Source organism: Pongo pygmaeus, chromosome 5 (assembly GCF_028885625.2).
Source record: "Pongo pygmaeus isolate AG05252 chromosome 5, NHGRI_mPonPyg2-v2.0_pri, whole genome shotgun sequence".
NCBI lineage: Eukaryota > Metazoa > Chordata > Mammalia > Primates > Hominidae > Pongo > Pongo pygmaeus.
In genome coordinates, this window is record NC_072378.2 from 53,330,026 (window position 1) to 53,353,518 (window position 23,493).

Below are 23,493 nucleotides of genomic sequence, written 5' to 3' on the forward strand. Positions count from 1 at the left end.
CTGAGTGGCACTGAAGGAACTGAGGGAAGGCTCATGCCTGGGGCCTCACACAGCCTTAAGGAGCAGAGTGAGGATGAGCCAGGAGCACACATACTGTAAGGGAAAACAGGGTGGCCTGAGAGCAGACGATGGGTCTGTTTGCTCTTCAATATTTCCTCACCTCCTAGAAAACTGAGGAATCCACAGCAGAAAGAATGGTTGTGTTGCAAATGGATAAGGAAGAATGCTTTTATCAGAAATAAAATGACGGTCCAAGAAGAGAAGAAAATGTCTTTATGCCATTACCCAGAATGGTAACTCTTTTCCTGTGCATACCTGAAAATGTCAGAAGTATATTTCTACGTTGACATTTTAATAGATTGTATGACAAATTGAATGTTGCAGGGCAATTCTTGGAAAAGTCAAACAAAACACATAACCTACATTATTTTTTTACTAAACTTTTAATTCCAAGAAAGTGGTAGGTTAGGAGGAGATTGGAAATCTTAATTCATATCAGATCCTAATGAAAAGAAATTAATTTTAACCAAGTTGACAAATAGGAGATTTATTATTTAATTAGTATGTAATTGGAAAGAGTTCATTAGCTTCACAACAGGCACAATCCACACTTAGGTAAAGTACTTTATTGTTGCAAAACTTTAGAATGTTGGTCTTGCATGTTCTTGGCCTCCATGGCTGCTTTATTAAAACCTGAAAATCTTTCTTGCTTCTTCTAAAGATTTCTCATCCATGGGAGGCTTCCTTGGGCTGCCAGGCTGTAGAAACTTCTTCACCGTGGGCAGGTTGCTGATTCTGGTTTTCAGGGCCTGTAATTCACAATGCACAGCCTCAGAGTGAAGCCAAGGCCTGCCACCACCATTTACACCACCCAGAAAATCTGAGACCCTTCTACACAAAGACCAAGCAAGTCTGCGCCATCAGCACCAGCATGGAGGCAGAAACAGACACTGAGCAAGAAATGAAGATGAGAAGAATAACATGTAGCTCACTTGTATTTTCCCAAAAGATGTCTTTCAGATTTTAATCAGTTCAGCAATCCCTTTCTTCTTACATAATAATCCTATAGATTAGTGACTCTTGTATAAGACAAGAAAAAACAATGTGCCTGTGAGATATCAACACAGATGAGTCTCTAAGCAGAAGTGAAAATATGGGGAAATGAGTTGGAAAGGAAAATGTTACAGAAAACATTAAAGACAAACCATGGGACCACCTTTTCTCAGTGAGAGATACAGTGTAGGGGGCCAGTGTGCTGGAGAGCTGTGCAGAAAGGAACATAATGTCAGACAGCAGGAGCCAGAGCCTAGGGAGGAAACCAGATGGAAAGGGCTCTGCTCAGACCGACTCAATGCGGGAAGACAAGGGCACATATGGGATAAAGGACATCCCAGAGAACTCAGGAACAGAAACCACATTGAAATAGAGGGATGAGGAGACATGCTGGGCCCTGGGGCATTTCCATGATAAAAGGCAAAATACTCTTCATGGGGTAGCAAGCACCACAAATTTCCTTTCCATAACAAAAGTGTTTTCATTCTTCAAAATTGGAGCCTGGAAGCTCATTTTGGAGACTTTGGGGCACTGAAGGCCTGGTGAAGGTTGGGGTCAAAACATGCTCAGTCCCAGGTACCAGATACAAGATCCCAAGATGGAAGATATGGGTCTGCCTCTCTGAGGACTGTGAAATGGGTCACCTTCAGCAGAGGGAAGCTGAAGATAAGGCTAGAGTCAAGCTCTTCCATGTAGTAGAGAAGTTCCACCAGGTGAACGTCAGCGCAGCTCAGCTTGTTGCCAACAAGGTAGTCTTGTCCATTGCTCTTTAAGACGTGGAGAATTGGAGGAATCAAATCAGGATCACATGGGCAGTAAGGCTGGGACCCCTGCTTCTCCATCACATGTGCAGTAAGGCTGGGACCCCTGCTTCTCCCCGAGTCTTTCCAGTCTGACTCTCCCATTTCTGCTGCCTCACTGCACAGGTGCAGAGATCCAGACCTTTCTCCACATTCCCTATTTCACTGAGGGAGTAAGAAGTGTAGCCCTGCTCACTCCTCGCTTGGAGCTCAAGCTCTCATTTTCTCTTCTGGTCCACATCACTATGGCATCTACACCACCCGCCCAGCTTGCTTCTTCCACATGGGCCAGGGGCTTAGCACCTGCCGCCACATACATATTCTGTCTGCCCCAGGCCCTACAGTGTGGAGCCCTCACATTTAGGACGTGGCTCTACATTCTGCTCTCTCTGTCTCCAATCTCCCTTGGGCAGCGACTCCACCTTCATGACAACACTCTTCCCCCAGGAGGAGACTATTTCAGAGTCCTCATTTCTCCTTCTCCGCTCTCCTCATTCACTGCTCTATCTCCCTTGGATCTGAAGTAAACCTGGGTGAACCTGAATTCATCATCTTTCTTACAACATTGACTCTGACTCCTAACCAGCACTATGTTATAATTTGCAAGCTGAAGCGTTTAGGGGTGAACTGCACTGATGTCTGCAACTTATTATAAAATACAAAATCTTCCTCTGCATCCCACAGTCACTCTCCTTTTAATAAATACCCATCCCTGAAACTACAATATTCTCTGGTTGGGCAATTGGTCTTGTGTCTTCCTACACAGGGTGCCAGAATATTTTCTGATGGATCACTTTCATCATGTTCGTCTTCAATAAAAGTCCGTGGAGTTCCATAGACTCAACAGCAACCTCTAGTGTGGTCCAGAGCCTTCCACAGCCCATGTTCTACTTATGAACATGAAATTTTGTTCAACAGAGAATTTCATGTTGGGGTCTAGTAAATTAAAATTTTGTTGGAAAATTATAGCTTGTGTATAAGTGTTACAATTGTTCCTCCAAGTCTATTTGCATAAAAAGCCTTGAGAGTCAGAGTGCTGCATTGGTGTTCAGGAAGTCTCACTGAAAGTGAAGGTCAGTGCCCCAGGAATGCCCAGCCACTATTTTTCTACTGGCCTCTAAACTGAGTGATGCAAAACGCTGAACAGCTTCACTTATTTTTTCAAAGGCAGGGAAATAGCGATTTTTTGTTCTCTGTTGGATCAAGGCAAGCTTGGCATCTTTTTCCTCAGGTTGTCATATGGGCAGAGGAAGGATCATTTCACCCAAATCTGCTATACCTTCTGTATACATATCAATCCTGAAAGATAGAAACAACCAAATGGTCAAATGTCTTCTGCCTTAGATTTTATAGGTTTATAAAAAACCTAAGAGAATACAGTGTCAGGTGGTGGCAAAGTAATTCACCTCCAGTGGGTGCCTTTTATATTCTAGTCATTATGCTCCGATTTTTACAGGTATATTAACATTTATTTCTTAAAACAACCTATCAAGGTAGATATATCTCTAAATTTTGTTACACACATGACCAATACAGGTACCAAGAGCATCGGTGGTCACAGTCATGAGATAATTGGTGGAATCACTGCCAGTACCCATTGGTGCTTTGCCAGGACTGACCATCTCTATTGTGGTTTGCTCTGTGCATGAACTTAGTGTGAGTCAAATGGCCAAAGACCTGCCTCCTACAATTTTAAAAGAGTCCCTGGCACAGCCATCTCAGCCATGTTCCTCATCCTCTCTCATCATTTTACAGCTCCCAGGGCTGCTTCTATGCCTCATATTAGCAGTTCCTCCAATTACATCCATGAAACATATTTCCACAGCCCTCTCCATGTGCTGTTACCCAACTCTAGCCATGTATGCCTTTCTTGAGACCCCACCTAAAAGATTGTCTTCCTTGGTGAAATTCTCTATATAGTTACAACCAATGCAAACTTTTCCTCTTTTGTGTCAAACTGAGGTTTCACAATCCTTTATTTTTTATTATACTTTAAGTCCTGGGGTACATGTGCAGAAAGTGCAGTTTTGTTACATAGGTATACAAAACCATGGTGGTTTGCTGCACCCATAAACCTGTCATCTACATTAGGTATTTCTCCTAATGCTATCCCTCCCCTAACCCCCCACACCCTGACAGGCCCTGGTGTGTGATGTTCCCCTCCCTGTGTCCATGTGTTCCCCTTGTTCAACTCCCAGTTATGAATGAGAACATGTGGTGTTTGGTTTTCTGTTCTTGAGTTAGTTTGCTGAGAATGATGGTTTCCGGCTTCATCCATGTCCCTGCAAAGGACATGAACTCATCCTTTTTATGGCTGCATAGTATTCCATGGTGTATATGTGCCACGTTTTCTTTATCAAGTCTATCATTGATGGGCATTTGGGTTGGTTCCAAGTCTTTGCTATTGTGAACAGTGCCGCAATAAACATACATGTGCATGAGTCTTTATAGTAGAATAATTTATAATCCTTTGGGTATATACCCAGTAATGGGATGGCTGGGTCAAATGGTATTTCTAGTTCTAGATCCTTGAGGAATCACCACACTGTCTTCCACAATGGTTGAACTAATTTACACTCCCACCAACAGTGTATAAGCATTCCTATTTCTCCACATCCTCTCCGGCATCTATTGTTGCCTGACTTTTTAATGATCACCATTCTAACTGGCTTGAGATGGTATCTCAATGTGGTTTTGATTTGCATTTCTCTAATGGCCAGTGATGATAAGCTTTTTTTCGTATGTTTTTTGGCTGTATAAATGTCTTCTTTTGAGAAGTGTCTGTTCATATCCTTCACCCACTTTTTGATGGGGTTTTTTTTTTTTCTTGTAAATTTGTTTAAGTTCTTTGTAGATTCTGGATTTTAGCCCTTTGTCAGCTGGATAGATTGCAAAAATTTTCTCCCATTCTGTAGGTTGCCTGTTCACTCTGATGACAGTTTCTTTTGCTGTTCAGAAGCTCTTTAGTTTAATTATATCCTATTTGTCAATTTTAACTTCTGTTGCCATTGCTTTTGGTGTTTTAGTCACAAAGTCTTTGTCCATACCTATGTCCTGAATGGTATTGCCAAGGTTTCCTTCTAGGGTTTTTATGGTTTTAGGTCTTACATTTAAGTCTTTAATCCAACTTGAGTTAATTTTTGTATAAGGTGTAAGGAAGGGATCCAGTTTCAGCTTTCTGCATATGGCTAGCCAGTTTTCCCAACACCATTTATTAAATAGGGAATCCTTTCCCCATTGCTTGTTTTTGTTGGGTTTATCAAAGATCAGATGGTGTAGATGTGTGGTGTTATTTCTGAGGCCTCTGTTCTGTTCCATTGGTCTTTATATCTGTTTTGGTACCAGTAACTTGCTGTTTTGGCTACTGTAGACTTGTAGTATATTTTGAAGTCAGGTAGCGTGATGCCTCCAGTTTTGTTCTTTTTGCTTAGGATTGTCTTGGCTATGCAGGCTCTTTTTTGGTTCCATATAAAATGTAAAGTAGTTTTCTCCAATTCTGTGAAGAAAGTCACTGGTAGCTTGATGGGGATAGCATTGAATCTATAAATTACTTTGGGCAGTATGGCCATTTTTATGATATTGATTCTTCCTATCTATGAGCGTGGAATGTTTTTCCATTGGTTTGTGTCCTCTCTTATTTCCTTGAGCAGTGGTTTGTAGTTCTCCTTGAAGAGGTCTTCCACATCCCTTGTAAGTTGTATTCCTATTTATTTTATGCTCTTTGTAGCAATTGTGAATGGTAGCTCACTCATGATTTGGCTTCCTGTTTGTCTGTTATTGGTATATAGGAATGCTTGTGATTTCTGCACATCGATTTTGTATCCTGAGACTGCTGAAGCTGCTTATCAGCTTAAGGAGATTTGGGGCTGAAACGATGGGGTTTTCTAAATATACAACCATGTCATCTGCAAACAGAGACAATTTGACTTCCTCTTTTCCTAATTGAACATTCTTTATTTCTTTCTCTTGCCTTATTGCCCTGGCCAGAATCCCCAATACTATGGGAGTGGTGAGTGAGGGCATCCATGTCTTATGCCAATTTTCCAAGGGAATGCTTCCAGTTTTGCCCATTCAGTATGATATTGGCTGTGAGTATGTCATAAATTGCTCTTATTATTTTGAGATAGGTCTCATCAATACCTAGTTTATTTTATTAAGAGTTTTTATCATGAAGGGGTGTTGAATTTTGTCAAAGACCTTTTCTGCATCTATTGAGATAATCACGTGGTTTTTTCATTGGTTCTGTTTATGTGATGGATTACATTTATTGATTTGCATAGGTTGAACCAGCCTTGCATCCCAGGGATGAAACCCACTTGATTGTGGTGGATAAGCTTTTTGACATACTGCTGGATTCGGTTTGCTAGTATTTTATTGAGGATTTTTGCATCGATGTTCATCAGGGATATTGGCCTGAAATTTTCTTTTTTTGTTGTGTCTCTGCCAGACTTTAGTATCAGGATGATACTGGCCTCATAAAATGAGTTAGGGAGGAGTCCCTCTTTTTCTATTGATTGGAATAGTTTCAGAAGGAATGGTACCAGCTCCTCTTTGTACCTCTGGTAGAATTTGGCTGTGAATCCATCTGGTCCTGGACTTTTTTTGGTTGGTAGGCTATTAATTATTGCCTCAATTTCAGAACTTGTTCTTAGTCTATTCGGGGATTCGACTTTTTCCTGGTTTAGTTTGGAAGGGTTTATGTGTCCAGGAATTTATCCATTTCTTCCAGATTTTCTAGTTTATTTGAGTAGAGATGTTTATAGTATTCTCTGATGGTAGATGGTATTTCTGTGGGATTGGTAGTGATATCCCCTTTAGGATTTTTTATTGCATCTTTTTTATTCTTCTCTCTTTTCTTCTTTATTCATCTGGCTAGTGGTCTATCTATTTTGTTGATCTTTCCAAAAAAACCAGCTCCTGGATTCCTTGATTTTTTGAAGGGTTTTTCATGTCTCTATCTCCTTCAGTTCTGCTCTGATCTTAGTTATTTCTAGTCTTCAGCTCACTTTTGAGTTTGTTTCCTCTTGCTTCTCTAGTTCTTTGAATTGTGACATCAAGGTGTCGATTTTAGATCTTTCCTGCTTTCTCTTGTGGGCATTTAGTGCTATAAATTTCCCTCTACATACTGCTTTAAATGTGTCAGAGAGATTCTGGTACGTTGTGTCTTTGTTCTTATTGGTTTCAAAGAACATCTTTATTTCTGCCTTCATTTCTTTACTTACCCAGTAGTCATTCAGGAGCAGGTTGTTCAGTTTCCATGTAGTTGTGCAGTTTTTGAGTGAGTTTCTTAATCCTGAGTTCTAGTTTGATTGCACTGTGGTCTAACAGACTGGTTCTTATGATTTCCATTCTTTTGCATTTGCTGAGGAGTGTTTTACTTCCAATTATGTGGTCAATTTTAGAATGAGTGTGATGTGGTGATGAGAAGAATGTATATTCTGTTGATTTGGGGTGGAGAGTTCTGTAAATGTCTATTAGGTCCACTTGGTACAGAGCTGAGTTCAAGTCTTGGATATCCTTGTTAATTTTCTGTCTTGTTGATCTGTCTAATATTGACAGTGGGGTTTTAAAGTCTCCCACTATTATTGTGTGGGAGTCTAAGTCTCTTTGTAGGTCTCTAAGAACTCGCTTTATGAATCTGGGTGCTCCTGAATTGGGTGCATATATATTTAGGATAGTTAGATCTTATTGCATTGATCCCTTTACCATTATGTAATGCCCTTCTTTGTCTGCTTTGATCTTTGTTGGTTTAAAGTCTGTTTTATCAGAAACTGAGATTGCAACCCCTGCTTTTTTTTGCTTTCCATTTTGCTTGGTAAATATTCCTCCTTCCCTTTATTTTGAGCCTATGTGTGTCTTTCCATGTGAGATGGGACTTCTGAATACAGCACAGCAATGGGTCTTGTCTCTTTATCCAATTTGCCAGTCTGTGTCTTTTAATTGGGGCATTTAACCCATTTACATTTAAGGTTAATATTGTTATGTGTGAATTTGATCCTGTCATTATGATGCTAGCTGGTTATTTTGCCCATTAGTTGAGGCAGTTTCTTCATGGCATCGATGGTCTTTGCAATTTGGTATGTTTTTGCAGTGGCTGGTACCAGTCACTTTCAAATACACCAATCAAATGCAGATTTGGTCTTTTCACATAGTCCCATATGTCTTGGAGGCTGTTCATTTCTTTTCACTCTTGTTTCCCTAATCTTGTCTTCTCACTTTATTTCATTGAGTTGATCTTCAATCTCTGATATCCTTTATTCTGCTTGATTGATTCGGCTATTGCTACTTGTATATGCTTCATGAAGTTCTCATTCTGTTTTTCAGCTCCATCAGGTCATTTATGTTCTTCTTTAAACTGGTTATTCTAGTTAGCAATTCATCTAACCTTTTTTCAAGGTTCTTAGCTTCTTTGCATTGGGTTAGAACATGCTCCTTTAGCTCAGAGGAGTTTGTTATTACCTACCTTCTGAATCCTACTTCTGTCAATTTGTCAAACTCATTCTCTGTTCAGTTTTGTTCACTTGCTGGTGAGGAGTTGTGATCCTTTGGAGGAGAGGAGGTGCTCTGGTTTTTGGAATTTTCAGCCTTTTTCACTGTGTTCTTCCCATCTTCGTGGATTTATCTATGTTTTGTCTTTGATGTTGGTGACCTTCAGATAGGGTCTCTGAGTGGACATCCTTTTGGTTGATGCTGATACTACTCCTTTCTGTTTGTTAGTTTTCCTTCTATCAGTCAGGCACCTCTGCTGCAGGTCTGCTGGAGTTTGCTGGAAGTCCACTCCAGACCCTCTTTGCCTGGGTATCACAAGCGGAGGCTGCAGAACAGCAAAGATTGCTGCCTGTTCCTTCCTCTGGAAGCTTCGTCCCAGAGGGACACCCAGTGGATGCCAGCCAGAGCTCTCCTGTATAAGGTGTCTGTCGGCCTCTACTGGGAGGTGTCTCCCAGTCAGGAGACACGGGGATCAGGGATCCACTTGAGGAGGCAGTCTGTCCCTTATCAGAGCTTGAACGTTGTGCTGGGAGAACCACTGCTGTCTTCAGAGCTGCCAGGCAGGGATGTTTAAGTCTGCTGAAGCTGTGCCCATAGCCACCCCTTCCCCCAGGTGCTCTGTCTCAGGGAGATGGGGGTTTTATCTGTAAGTCCCTGACTGAGGCTGCTGCCTTTTTTTCAGAGATGCCCTTCCCAGAGAGGAGGAGTCTAGAGAGGCAGTCTGGCCACAGAGGCCTTGCTGAGCTGCAGTGGGCTCTGCCCATTTCGAGCTTCCTGGTGGCTTTGTTTACACTGTGAGGGGAAAACCGCCTACTCAAGCCTCAGCAATGGCAGATGCCCCTCCCCCCACCAAACCCAAGCATCCCAGGTCGAGCTAAGACTGCTGTGCTGGCAGCAAGAATTTCAAGCCAGTGGATCTTAGCTTGCTGGGCTCCATGGAGGTGGGACCTGCTGAGCCAGACCACTTGGCTCCCTGGCTTCAGGCCCCTTTCCAGGGGAGTGAACAATTCTGTCTCGCTGGCATTCCAGGTGCCACTGGGGTATGAAAAAAAAAACACTCCTGCAGCTAGTTCAGTGTCTGCCCAAATGGGCGCCAAGGTTTGTGCTTGAAACCCAGGGCCCTGGTGGGGTAGGCACCGGAGGGAATCTCCTGGTCTGCCGGTTGCGAAGACCATGGGAAAAGTGCAGTATCTGGGCCGGTGTGCACTGTTCCTCCCAATACAGTCTGTCATGGCTTCCCTTGGCTAGGGGAGATAATTCCCCAACCCCCTGTGCTTCCCGGGTGAGGTGACACCCCACCCTGCTTCGGCTCACCCTCCAAGGGCTGCACCCACTGTCCAACCAGTCCCAATGAGATGAACTGGGTACCTCTGTTGGAAATGCAGAAATCACCCTCATTCTGCCTCAACCTCGCCGGGAGCTGCAGACTGGAGCTGTTCCTACTTGGCCATCTTGCAAGTCTCCCCACAATGCTTTTTAAAACAACAGCTTTATTGACATATAGCCACCTACTATAATTGTGACTTGTTAAATTATACTATTGAGTGGTTTTTAGTGCATTCAAAGATTTCTGCAAAAATCATGGCAGTCTAATTCCAGAATATTTTTTATCACTCTGATAAGGACATCTGTACCATTAGTGGTATTCCTCATTTTTCCCCAAGCCCCACTCCTTTACTTCCAGGCAACCTCTAGTCTACTCTCTGCCTCTACAGATTTGCATGTTCTGGACATTTCATATGAAAAGGATCCTATAATACGTGGCTTTCTGTGTCTTGTTTCTTTTATGTAACATATCTTTATGGTTTAACCATCTTGTAGCATGCATCAGTACTTCATTCCTTTTCATCACCAAATATCATTCCATTGCATGGCTAAGGTGCATTTTTCTCCTCCATTTATTGACTGATGGATATTTGGGTTGCTTCCACTTTTTGAATACTATGAATATTGTTATTTGCATGGTTCATTTATGTAAAAGATTTAGTGTGGATATAATTTTGATTATTTGGGGATACAGCTATTAGAGGAACTGTGGGGTCATTGGTAATACTATATTTAACTTTTTGAGGTGTTGCCAACAGTTCCATTCAGGATTTATTTTGAATCATGCAGTCTCATCACAACAGCAAGGAGACCCCTTGGCTTTGCTGGTATTGAATAAATCTGGCTGCTTCAGCCTTGTATCCATGTGTCAAGGTAACCCCAGCATCCTTGGCACCAGCCTCTACAGGCACTGCTCAGGTGTTCCAGTCCATATAATTGATTGGTAATTTAGGTTTCTGGTCATCATTCTTGGAATTACTGGGACCTGAGATTCAGCTTCTTTGCCACCTTCCCTCCCCAGTCCTTCATCTGCAGACTCTCAAACATTCTATGTCTGTCCTAAGCTATAGGCTGGAATCCAGTATCTGAAATCCTTAGCACCTGGAATCATGATTTGCCATCATCCTGAGTTCATCGTTCGTCAATATTTGGAAACCTCTGTCAGGGTGCTGGATCCATGGACTGCATCCTCTTCTAGAATCACCCTCGCCTGAACCCTCCCCATGGTCACTGTTCCTTCATCTCCGTGGAATTCTGCAATACTGGACCTCAGCATACATGCCCAAGGCCCAGCCTGCTGCTGGTCATGATGCTGCTGCCATAGTCCCACCCACTCAAGGAAGGACCTAAATCACTCTGTGTTCTCTGTTGATGGAAGAACAGAAAATATACCGTACAGGGCTCTCTCCTTTATGTCTTTCCCATAGAAGTTTTATTTGCTGGCAATGTAGTTGAGAATGGCTCTGGTCTGAACCAGCTTCATCCCATCAATCTCAACCATTGGCACTTGTTGGAGCATAAAACTCCCATCTTTAGAAAGAAGGAAAAAAGGAGAGTGAAATGTCTATGGAACCCACTCTTTCCATATGAAAAAATGGTATGGAAATTACTAAATTTGTGAAATGAAAAAGAAATTATTGCCTGGTAAGATTTCACTTGAAACAACTTTTTGTTTTGTTTTGTTTTTGAGACAGAGTTGCACTTTGTCACCCAGGCTGGAGTTCAGTGGCGTGATTTTGGCTCACTGTAACCTCCGCCTCCTGGGTTGAAGCGATTCTTCTACCTCAACCTCCTGAGTAGCCGGGATTACAGGTGTGCGCCAACGTGCCTGGCTAATTTTTATATTTTTAGTAGAGATGGGGTCTCACCATGTTGCCCTAACTGGTCTCATACTCCTGATCTCAAATGATCCACCCACCTCAGCCTCCCAAAGTCCTGGGATTATAGGCATGAGCAATTGCACCTGGCCCAAACAACATTTTTAAAAAGCTTCCTGTAGTTCTTCTTTTTCTTAAGAAGCTTCCTTTTACTTTTTATCAATTTATTTCATTCATGTTTTTATTTCCCCTCCAGATACATAGTAGGACTCTTGTATTTTTGTGTTGATTTATCTTCATGGATATTTTAGGAAGAGGTTGGGACAAGTTACAATAGGACTGGCAACAAGATGCCTTTTAAAATGGGAAGTTCCCAAAGTAAGTCTCATGGTGTTTGTGACATTTAAGGCAATTTCTGAGAGGTTTTTATGTAAGGGTCCCTTTCTCTGCTCTTCAAAGCCTGCAATAGTGCTGCAGTGTTACCTTGTCATGCTCCCCCATGAAAGAAAAAACTCAAGACGGTGGCCACATCGATTGCTCCTCCTTTAGTCTAATGCATGTTCTTGCATGTCCTTGGATGGGGAGCGTGTGGGATCCCGAGCTGATGACTGCAGCTCATTCACGGTGCCCCAAGCATGAAAACAAAGACAGGGCTTTCTCAGGGCGTGGGAGATGATTCCTCTAGCAAATACTCTGAGAGGTCTGGTCTTTTAGTCTGGAGAGAGTTGCCAGACTTGATCACGGAGCCACATCCCTTCCATTTTAACCACTTTCTCCCTCTGCACCATGTCCAAATACCACACCCCACACACACAGGCATTGCCGGCTGCTCAAACCTCCCCATGTACCTTCTAGTCGATACTATCATCAGAGGCACTTAGAGATTGATCTTACTTTTTTTTTTTTTTTTTTTTTGAGATGGAGTCTTGCTCTGTCACCCAGGCTGGAGTGCAGTGGTGCAATCTCAGCTCACTGCAACATACACCTCTATGGCTCAAGCGATTCTACTGCCTCAGCCTACTGAGTAGCTGGGATTACAGGTGCACACCATCATACCTGGCTAATTTTTTTATTTTTAGTAGAGACTGGGTTTCACCACATTGGTCAGGCTGGTCTCAAACTCCTGACCTCATGATCAGCCCGCCTTGGCTTCCCAAAGTGCTGGGATTACAGGCGGGAGCCACTGCACCTGGCCGATCTTACCATTTCTTAACTTTTCCAAATCTTCTGCAGATTCTAGAAATTTCTCTTCAAAATGCAAGCAGAAACAGTAAATGGGTTCTTGTTAGTTCATTCTATTATAGACTTGTAATGTTGAATGGCCCCTATCTGGTGCATGATTTGGAGAATAAAAGATTTCTGAGTTTGGCAGGGTACACAGAGGGGGCTGGTCATGGCCATTTGGAAATTTAGACCTGGTTTATCGAGAAAAGTGCATGGGTCACAGCACATAACTGCTCAAAATTCTAGTTCACTTCACCTCCAGCCTGATCTCATGAATGTCTATGATTAGGTCATGTTTTGAGAGGGGACATCACTGGAGAAAAGGCACTGAGCAGTTATTCTACTTATGGTGTTGTCATATCTTAGGAAAGCCTGTGTCTCCAGGTGAGATCAGACCACAACCTTGTGTCTCCCCAGTGTGGGGTATGCCATGGGCTAATGGCCACCAAATATTCTGCCACCAAAGAGCCTCTGCTATAATTTATATCACCCCACTTTTCAGGAACCCTGCTAAGGGTGAAATAGGTTGCAGCTGTTGCACAGCTTTAACACTTGCAACTACAATTTTCTCTTCTGAAGTACATGTGACCCAATAGGGTAAAATTCTCAATTTAATAAAGGAATTAGAGTCCCACACTAACTTATTTTTCATGAAAACCTCTGGTTTCTGATGTGATTTTGTGGGTTCAATATCACCATTTTCATGTACTGACTTCTTGACTTTGGACATGTTACCAAAACTCTCTGTGTCTGAGTATGCTAATCTATGAAATGGGTAAACTTATGGAACTTCTGGTATAGGTTGATATCAAGATTTAATTACAAGGTCACGCAAAGCACTTAGAAAAGTAGCAAGTGATAGTAACTTCTCATTAAATATAAATTATCGGGGGTGGAGCCAAGATGGCCAAATAGGAACAGCTCCAGTCAAGAGCTCCCAGTGTGAGCAACGCAGCAGACAGGTGATTTCTGCATTTCCAACTGAGGTACTGGGTTCATCTCACTGGGGAGTGTCAAATACTGGGTGCAGGGCAGCGGGTGCAGCACACCGAGTGTGAGCCAAAGCAGGGTGAGACATCGCCTCACCTGGGAAGCAAAAGGGGTCAGGGAATTCCCTTTCCTAGTCAAAGAAGGGTGTGACAGATGGCACCTGGAAAATTGGGTCACTCCCACCCTAATACTGTGCTTTTCCAACAGTCTTAGCAAACTGCACACCAGGAGATTATATCCTGTGCCTGGCTCAGAGGGTCCTACGCCCACAGAGCCTCTCGCTCATTGCTAGGACAGCAGTCTGAGATCAAACTGCAAGGCGGCAGTGAGGCTGGGGTAGGGGCACCCGCCATTGCCAAGGCTTGAGTAGGTAAACAAAATGGCTGGGAAGCTCGAACTGGGTGGAGCCCACCGCAGCTCAAGGAGGCCTGCCTACCTCTATAGACTCTACCTCTGGGGGCAGGGCATAACCGAACAAAAGGCAGCAGAAACCTCTGCAGACTTAAAAGTCCGTGTCTGACAGCTTTGAAGAGAATAGTGGTTCTCCCAGCATGCAGCTTGAGATCTGAGAACAGACAGAGTGCCTCCTCAAGTGGGTCCCTGACCCCTGAGTAGCCTAACTGGGAAGCACCCCACCATAGGGGCAGTCTGACACCTCACATGGCTGGGTACTACTCTGAGACAAAACTTCCAGAGGAACGATCAGGCAGCAACATTTGCTGTTCACCAATATCCACTGTTCTGCAGCCTCCGCTGCTGATACTCAGGCAAACAGGGTCTGGAGTGGACCTCTAGCAAACTCCAACAGACCTGCAGCTGAGGGTCCTGACTGTTAGAAGGTAAACTAACAAACAGAAAGGACATCCACACCAAAACCCCATCTGTACGTCACCATCATCAAAGACCAAAGGTAGATAAAACCACAAAGATGGGGAAAAAACAGAGCAGAAAAACTGGAAACTCTAAAAAGCAGAGCGCCTCTCCTCCTCCAAAGGAACGCAGCTCCTCACCAGCAACGGAACAAAGCTGGACAGAGAATGACTTTGACGGATTGAGAGAAGAAGGCTTCAGATGATCAAACTACTCTGAGCTAAAGGAGGAAGTTCGAACCCATGGCAAAGAAGTTAAAAACCTTGAAAAAAAAATTAGACGAATGGCTAACTAGAATAACCAATGCAGAGAAGTCCTTAAAGGACCTGATGGAGCTGAAACCCACGGCACAAGAACTAAATGACAAATGCACAAGCCTCAGTAGCCGATTCAATCAACTGGAAGAAAGGGTATCAGTGATGGAAGAGCAAATGAATGAAATGAAACAAGAAGAGACGTTTAGAGAAAAAAGAATAAAAAGAAATGAACAAAGCCTCCAAGAAATATGGGACTATGTGAAAAGACCAAATCTACGTCTGATTGGTGTGCCTGAAAGTGACGGGGAGAATGGAACCAAGTTGGAAAACACTCTGCAGGATATTATCCAGGAGAACTTCCCCAATCTAGCAAGGCAGGCCAACATTCAAATTCAGGAAATACAGAGAATGCCACAAAGATACTCCTTAAGAAGAGCAACTCCAAGACACATAATTGTCAGATTCACCAAAGTTGAAACGAAGGAAAAAATGTTAAGGGCAGCCAGAGGGAAAGGTTGGGTTATCCACAAAGGGAAGCCCATCAGACTAACAGCTGATCTCTCGGCAGAAACTCTACAAGCCAGAAGAGAGTGGGGGCCAATATTCAACATTCTTAAAGAAAAGAATTTTCAACCCAGAATTTCATATCCAGCCAAACTAAGCTTCATAAGTGAAGGAGAAATAAAATCCTTTACAGACAAGCAAATGCTGAGAGATTTTGTCACCACCAGGTCTGCCCTAAAAGAGTTCCTGAAGGAAGCACTAAACATGGAAAGGAACAACTGGTACCAGCCACTTCAAAATCATGCCAAATTGTAAAGATCATCGAGGCTAGGAAGAAAATGCATCAACTAACGAGCAAAATAACCAGCTAACATAATAATGACAGGATCAAATTCACACATAATAATATTAACCTTAAATGTAAATGGGCTAAATGCTCCAATTAAAAGACACAGACTGGCAAATTGGATAAAGAGTCAAGACCCATCAGTGTGCTGTATTCAGGAAACCCATCTCACATGCAGAGACACACATTGGCTCAAAATAAAGGAATTGAGGAAGATCTACCAAGCAAATGGAAAACAAAAAAGGCAGGAGTTGCATTTCTAGTCTCTGATAAAACAGACTTTAAACCAACAAAGATCAAAAGAGACAAAGAAGGCCGTTACATAATGGTAAAGGAATCAATTCAAAAGAAGAGCTAACTATCCTAAATATATATGCACCCAATGCAGGAGCACCCAGATTCATAAAGCAAGTTCTTAGAGACCTACAAAGAGACTTAGACTCCCACACAATAATAATGGGAGACTTTAACACCCCACTGTCAACATTAGACAGATCAACAAGACAGAAAGTTAACAAGGATATCCAGGAATTGAACTCAGCTCTGCACCAAGCAGACCTAATAGACATTTACAGAACTCTCCACCCCAAATCAACAGAATATACATTCTTTTCAGCACCACACCACACCTATTCCAAAATTGACCACATAGTTGGAAGTAAAGCACTCCTCAGCAAATGTAAAAGAACGGAAATTTTAACAAACTGTCTCTCAGACCACAGTGCAATCAAACTAGAACTCAGGATTAAGAAACTCACTCAAAACCGCTTAACTACATGGAAACTGAACAACCTGCTCCTGAGTGACTACTGGGTACATAACGAAATGAAAGCAGAAATAAAGATGTTCTTTGAAACCAATGAGAACAAAGACACAACATAGCAGAATCTCTGGGACACATTCAAAGCAGTGTGTAGAGGGAAATTTATAGCACTAAATGCCCACAAGAGAAAGCAGGAAAGATCTAAAATTGACACCCTATTATCACAATTAAAAGAACTAGAGAAGCAAGAGCAAACACATTCCAAAGCTAGCAGAAGGCAAGAAATCACTAAGATCAGAGCAGAACTGAAGGAAATAGAGACACAAAAATCCCTTCAAAAAATCAATGAATCCTGGAGCTGATTTTTTGAAAAGATCAACAAAATTGATAGACCACTGCAAGACTAATAAGGAAGAAAAGAGGGAAGAATAAAATAGATGCAATAAAAAATGATAAAGGGGATATCACCACCGATCCCACAGAAATACAAACTACCATCAGAGAACACTATAAACACCTCTATGCAAATAAGCTAGAAAATCTAGAAGAAATGGATATATTCCTTGACACATACACTCTCGCAAGACTAAACCAGGAAGAAGTTGAATCTCTGAATAGTCCAGTAATAGGCTCTGAAATTCAGGCAATAATTACTAGCTTACCAACCAAAAACGTCCAGGACCAGATGGATTCATAGCCGAATTCTACCAGAGGTACAAGGAGGAGCTGGTACCATTCCTTCTGAAACTATTCCAATCAATAGAAAAAGAGGGAATCCTCCCTAACTCATTTTATGAGGCCAGCATCATCCTGATACCAAAGCCTGGCAGAGACACAACAAAAAAAGAGAATTTTAGACCAATATCCTTGATGAACATCGATGCAAAAATCCTCAATAAAATACTGGCAAACCAAATCCAACAGCACATCAAAAAACTTACCCACCATGATCAAGTGGGCTTCATTGCTGGGATGCAAGGCTGGTTCAACATACACAAATCAATAAACGTAATCCAGCATATAAACAGAACCAATGACAAAAACCACATGATTTTCTCAATAGATGCAGAAAAGGCCTTTGACAAAATTCAACAACACTTCATGCTAAAAACTCTCAATAAATTAGGTATTGATGGGACGTATCTCAAAATAATAAGAGCTATCTATGACAAACCCACAGCCAATATCATACTGAATGGGCAAAAACTGGAAGCATTCCCTCTGAAAACTGGCACAAGACAGGGATGCCCTCTCTTACCACTCCTATTCAACATAGTGTTGGAAGTTCTGGCCAGGGCAATCAGGCAGGAGAAAGAAACAAAGAGTATTCAATTAGGAAAAGAGGAAGTCAAATTGTCCCTGTTTGCAGATGACATGATTGTATATCTAGAAAACTCTGTCATCTCAGCCCAAAATCTCCTTAAGCTGATAGGCAACTTCAGCAAAATCTCAGGATACAAAATGAATGTGCAAAAATCACAAGCATTCTTATACACCAATAACAGACAAACAGAGAGCCAAACCATGAGTGAACGCCCCTTCACAATTGCTTCAAAGAGAATAAAAGACCTAGGAATCCAACTTACAAGGGATGTGAAGGACCTCTTCAAGGAGAACTACAAATCGCTACTCAATGAAATAAAAGAGGATACAAACAAATGGAAGAATATTCCATGCTCATGAGTAGGAAGAATCAATATCATGAAAATGGCCATACTGCCCAAGGTAATTTATAGATTCAATGCCATCCCCATCAAGCTACCAATGACTTTCTTCACAGAATTGGAAAAAACTACTTTAAAGTTCATATGGAACCAAAAAAGAGCCCGCATTGCCAAGTCAATCCTAAGCCAAAAGAACAAAGCAGGAGGCATCACGCCACCTGACTTCAAACTATACTACAAGGCTACAGTAACCAAAACAGTGTGGTACTGGTACCAAAACAGAGATATAGACCAATGGAACACAACAGAGCCCTCAGAAAGAATGCCACATATCTACAATTATCTGATCTTTGACAAACCTGACAAAAACAAGAAATGGGGAAAGGATTCCCTATTTCATAAATGATGCTGGGAAAACTGGCTAGCCATATGTAGAAAGCTGAATCTGGATCACTTCCTTACACCTTATACTAAAATTAATTCAAGATGGATTAAAGACTTAAATATTAGATCTAAAACCATAAAAACCCTAGAAGAAAATCTAGGCAATACCATTCAGGACATAGGCATGGGCAAGGACTTCATGTCTAAAACACCAAAAGCAACGGCAACAAAAGCCAAAATTGACAAATGGGATCTAATTAAACTAAAGAGTTTCTGCACAGCAGAAGAAACTACTCTCACAGTGAACAGGCAACCCACAGAATGGGAGACAATGTTTGCAATCTACTCATCTGACCAAGGGCTAATATCCAGAATCTACAATGAACTCAAACAATTTTACAAGAAAAAAAAACAACCCCATCAGAAAGTGGGCAAAGGATATGAACAGACACTTCTCAAAAGAAGACATTTATGCAGCCAAAAGACACATGAAAAAATGCTCATCATCACTGGCCATCAGAGAAATGCAAATCAAACCACAATGAGATACCATCTCATACCAGTTAGAATGGCAATCATTAAAAAGTCAGGAAACAACAGGTGCTGGAGAGGATGTGGAGAAATAGGAACACTTTTACACTGCTGGTGGGACTGTAAACTAGTTCAACCATTGTGGAAGTCAGTGTGGCGATTCCTCAGGGATCTAGAACTAGAAATACCATTTGACCCAGCCATCCCATTACTGGGTATATACCCAAAGGATTATAAATCATGCTGCTATAAAGACACATGCACACGTATGTTTATTGTGGCACTATTCACAATAGCAAAGACTTGGAACCAAGCCAAATGTCCAACAATGATAGACTGGATTAAGAAAATGTGGCACATATACACCATGGAATACTATGCCACCATAAAAAAGGATGAGTTCATGTCCTTTGTAGGGACATGGATGAAGCTGGAAACCATCATTCTCAGCAAACTATCACAAGGACAAAAAACCAAACACCGCATGTTCTCACTCATAGGTGGGAATTGAACAATGAGAACACATGGACACAGGAAGGAGAGCATCACACACCAGGGCCTGTTGTGGGGTAGGGGGAGTGGGGAGGGATAGCATTAGGAGTTATACCCAATGCTAAATGACGAGTTAATGGGTGCAGCACACCAACATGGCACATGTATACATATGTAACAAACCTGCACGTTGTGCACATGTACCCTAAAACTTAAAGTATAATTTTTAAAAAATCAAATATGTAGAAAAAAATACACACCAGATTTTGAATACTTAGTATGAAAAACAGAATAATTTTAATATATTGACTACATGTTAAAATAACATTTTAGATATATTGGGTTAAATATATTATTAAAGTTAATTTCATCTGTTTCTTTTTACTTTTTAAAATGTGGCTACTTAGAAACTTTAAAATTACATACAGGGTTGTGGCCCCCAGCACATCTCTATCAGGTACCCTAGGCTATTAAACTCCAAATTACCTAACTGCCTTTGTTCTAATTCAGTGCTTACCAAGGAACCTTCTGATTACTTATCTGAGCTTATAAGTACACCTCAGTAACAAAAAAAGGAGTATCATACTTAACAGACTTATGTATTCTGGACCCTTTAGGATATCTCCTCTCCCAAATGTAAAATAATAAATACCATTCTGGTTTCCATTAAAAAAAAGATATCCAACCAAATGATTTTTATTAAATATGCATTAAAACTCAAAATAAATAAATAAATAAAAATTATCTTTAGAATTTTGAGATATAGCTGGCTATTTCATCATATCATCCTTAAAAAAATCTAAATCAATCTAAAATTGATGAAACTATACTTTCTTCTCGATCTACATCCAGTAATTTAAACCTTGGAGTAAATTACACCTTGTCCTGAGACAAGTCACTTTGGTGGAAATGGCAGCCAGCAACAAGGCTGTCTCAATCTGATCAGAAGCTATGAGTGGTTGCAGGTATTTAATACAGATATGAAATTCAGTTATTATGTAATGATGAAGTTGACTTAAATAGGCAGAATCTGTCAAACCAAAAGTCTAAGCAAAAGTTGTCAAGATTCACTGGATTTCACTGTTGATATGATCTGGTTCCAATCTTGACTCTGACTCATAATAGCTGTGTAATCTGGGAATCATCACTTAACATCTTCAAGCCTTAGTTTCCTCATCTGCAAAATGGGGAAAGAATATTTCCTTAATCAGAATTTTGTAATGTTTCAAAATGCATGATACAGGGCCTGACCCACATACATCAAGTAATAAATGGTAGTTGTGTTTGCAGTGACTAATTATACTTTAATGGAGTTCTTTATGGTGAAAATTCAAGAATTTGGGGGTTTCTAGCTTGCTCCGTGGTACAGAGTTTGTTGTGGATCTATGATCACACAGGACCAGGATCTAGAGGTCATGGTGGGTGTGTGCCAGCAATTAATATAGCATCCAGTTCAGGACAAACCTAAGGAACGGTGTGTGGTCCTGGCAGGAGGGTGATCGAGATGGGGTGGGATTGGCAAGTGGGATATGCTTGTGAGGCTGAGGACTGGGTTGTGATCATCAGCCTTAGGGCACTGAGACCCCAGAAGCCTGAGCAAGGTCTGCAGTCAGCCCTGCCCCCGCCTTCAGTCAGGCTGGATGGAGACCAGGGAGCCTGGTTTCCTCCCAGCCTTGCCCCTCCCTCCCTCCTGCTGAACTCTTCCTACCCGGGCCCTAAACACATCCCTGAGCTGTAGAGCTGATGTCTGGGTGACAGGGTATTCATTTGTACAAAGAAAACAACCTGGCATGGCAGTGTTTGGATTTCTTATGTGCTTGTTTCCTCGTAGGATTGAGAAAGGATGAGGCTAAAGTCCCAAGCCCTCTTGAAGCAATGGAGAAAGTGCCGTCCCGAGGTTCAGGTTCATAGGGCGCTGTGAGGCTGAAGGGGCGCGCTAGAAGTTCCCTTCACAGGACGCCACCTCACCTGAAATCCTCCTTTTCTGCTGCCACCCGTGGGACAAGATCTGAGTTTGTCCATGACTCACTTCCCAGGAAAACCCTCAGGCAGTCGCTGAAGGACTCTGGTCTGGATTGGGAAGTGTTTTTCTCAGTGACACCTCTAGAGGGCAGCACTCAGCGGAGTCCCACAGACACCTCCCAGCATTTCCTACTCAAACACTGGGAGGATGGCCTGGTAACACTGGGGAATGCTTGGGTGTTCTGGAAGCCTCCACGCCTCATTTTAACCACGTGTTTACTTGTCTGCATCCTCATAGACATGTAGGCTGCCCCAGGGCAGGGACTCTTGTCTTGTTCATTGTCTATCTCCACGACCTACAACAGAACCTGGAATTAATGTGTCCAACCAAATAATTGCTGTGAATGTAGTCAATCTTTAATAGGTAGTTTGTTACAATCCACTCCCTTCTGCCTCTCATTTATAGTTTGCATTGTACCTCGAATTATATACATTTTCTAATATTATGCGTCTTTATTGCTTTATCATGGAAATTACTAACTTGTATGAAAATAAATTAAAAAGCATAATGATTCTGCTTATACTTCTCACCTAGAATCAATAACTATCAATCAAAACCAGTGTGGTTTCATCTATATGTTCACCTACTTGTAATAATTCCAAGGAAATCACAGATCCATATGATTAATCCTTAAATACTTCAATGTGTTTTCCTAAAACATACTATTCTAAAGATAGACCTAGTACATTATCACACATGAAATATTAACAATAATTCTTTCATGTAATCAAATATTCAGTCAATATTCATATTTCTAATTGTATAAATACCATAATAATTATTATTATCATTTTATTTTTATTTTTTGAGACGGAGTTTCACTCTTGTTGCCCAGGCTGGAGTGCAATGGCGTGATTTCGGCTCACTGCAACCTCCGCCTCCCAGGTTTGAGCGATTCTCCTGCCTCAGCCTCCCGAGTAGCTGGGATTACAGGCATGCACCACCACACCTGACTAATTTTGTATTTTTAATAAAGACAGGGTTTCCCCATGTTGGTTAGGCTGGTGTCGATCTCCTGACACCCAGGACACCCCTGACACTCAGGTGATCTGCCCACCTCGACCCCTCAAAGTGCTGGGATTACAGGCATGAGCCACTGCACCTGGTCAATGCCATAATTATTTTTTATGGTTTGTTTAAATTCTAATCCACTTAAGTTCTACACTTTGTGATTAGTTTTTTAAATGTATTTTAATATTGAGGCTCTTAGATTACAAGAAATTTTAACAATTATTAGGTAAAATCTGTTCATCTTTTTCTTAATTATAGTCCATTTTTATTTAAGGCGCAATGCTTCAGTTAGTAATCATTTCATAGTTTCTGTGGGAAAAGTATGTGATAACACAATTTTAAATCCAACTTAAGATGACCTAACTCAGAACCTACCTCTACTCCAGCTGCAGCCAGGAGCCACCGGGTGGACTCCATTCTGCCCCGTGCATTGAAGTAATGGAGCCTGGGCTTCTCTGCCATGATAGCAGTCTCCTGGAGGTTTCTCTAAGCCTGAATGAATGAATGAATGAATGAATAATTGAAACCATAGAATCAAAAATGTACTTTAGGATGTGTAGTTGAAAACCACGAAAAATACTGAAGAAGAACCTGCCTTCTTCATGACTGTGTTGAAGGAGTTCCCAGAATGTTTTCTTGGCTCAAATTGTTACCCATCAGTGGGCACCCTCAGATTCCAGCAAACCAGTCTCAAGTCTTCATTGGCTAACTATGACTTTTCTTGGCAGCCTAAGAAGTGAGAGTATGTGGTAATAATACATGTATAGGAGTTAATGGGAAGAGGAAGAATTCAAGAACCAATATTTATTGAAAACTTCCTAATGATCCTTCCTCAATCTAGTCCTTTTCAATATTTTATATCTTTAACCCTCCTTATAGTCCCATGAAATGGTTGTTTTCTCCATTTTTTAGTTAATGAAATGGAACATCAGAGAAATGCAGTGTTCAC

At 41.6% G+C, this 23,493-nt stretch overlaps 1 pseudogene; it reads right to left on the reverse strand.

The window, feature by feature from the left end:
* Nucleotides 1-686: 686 nt before the first annotated feature.
* On the reverse strand, nt 687-23,030 carry LOC129038958 (glutathione S-transferase A1-like; annotated as a pseudogene).
* Between the last annotated feature and the right edge of the window lie 463 nt (nt 23,031-23,493).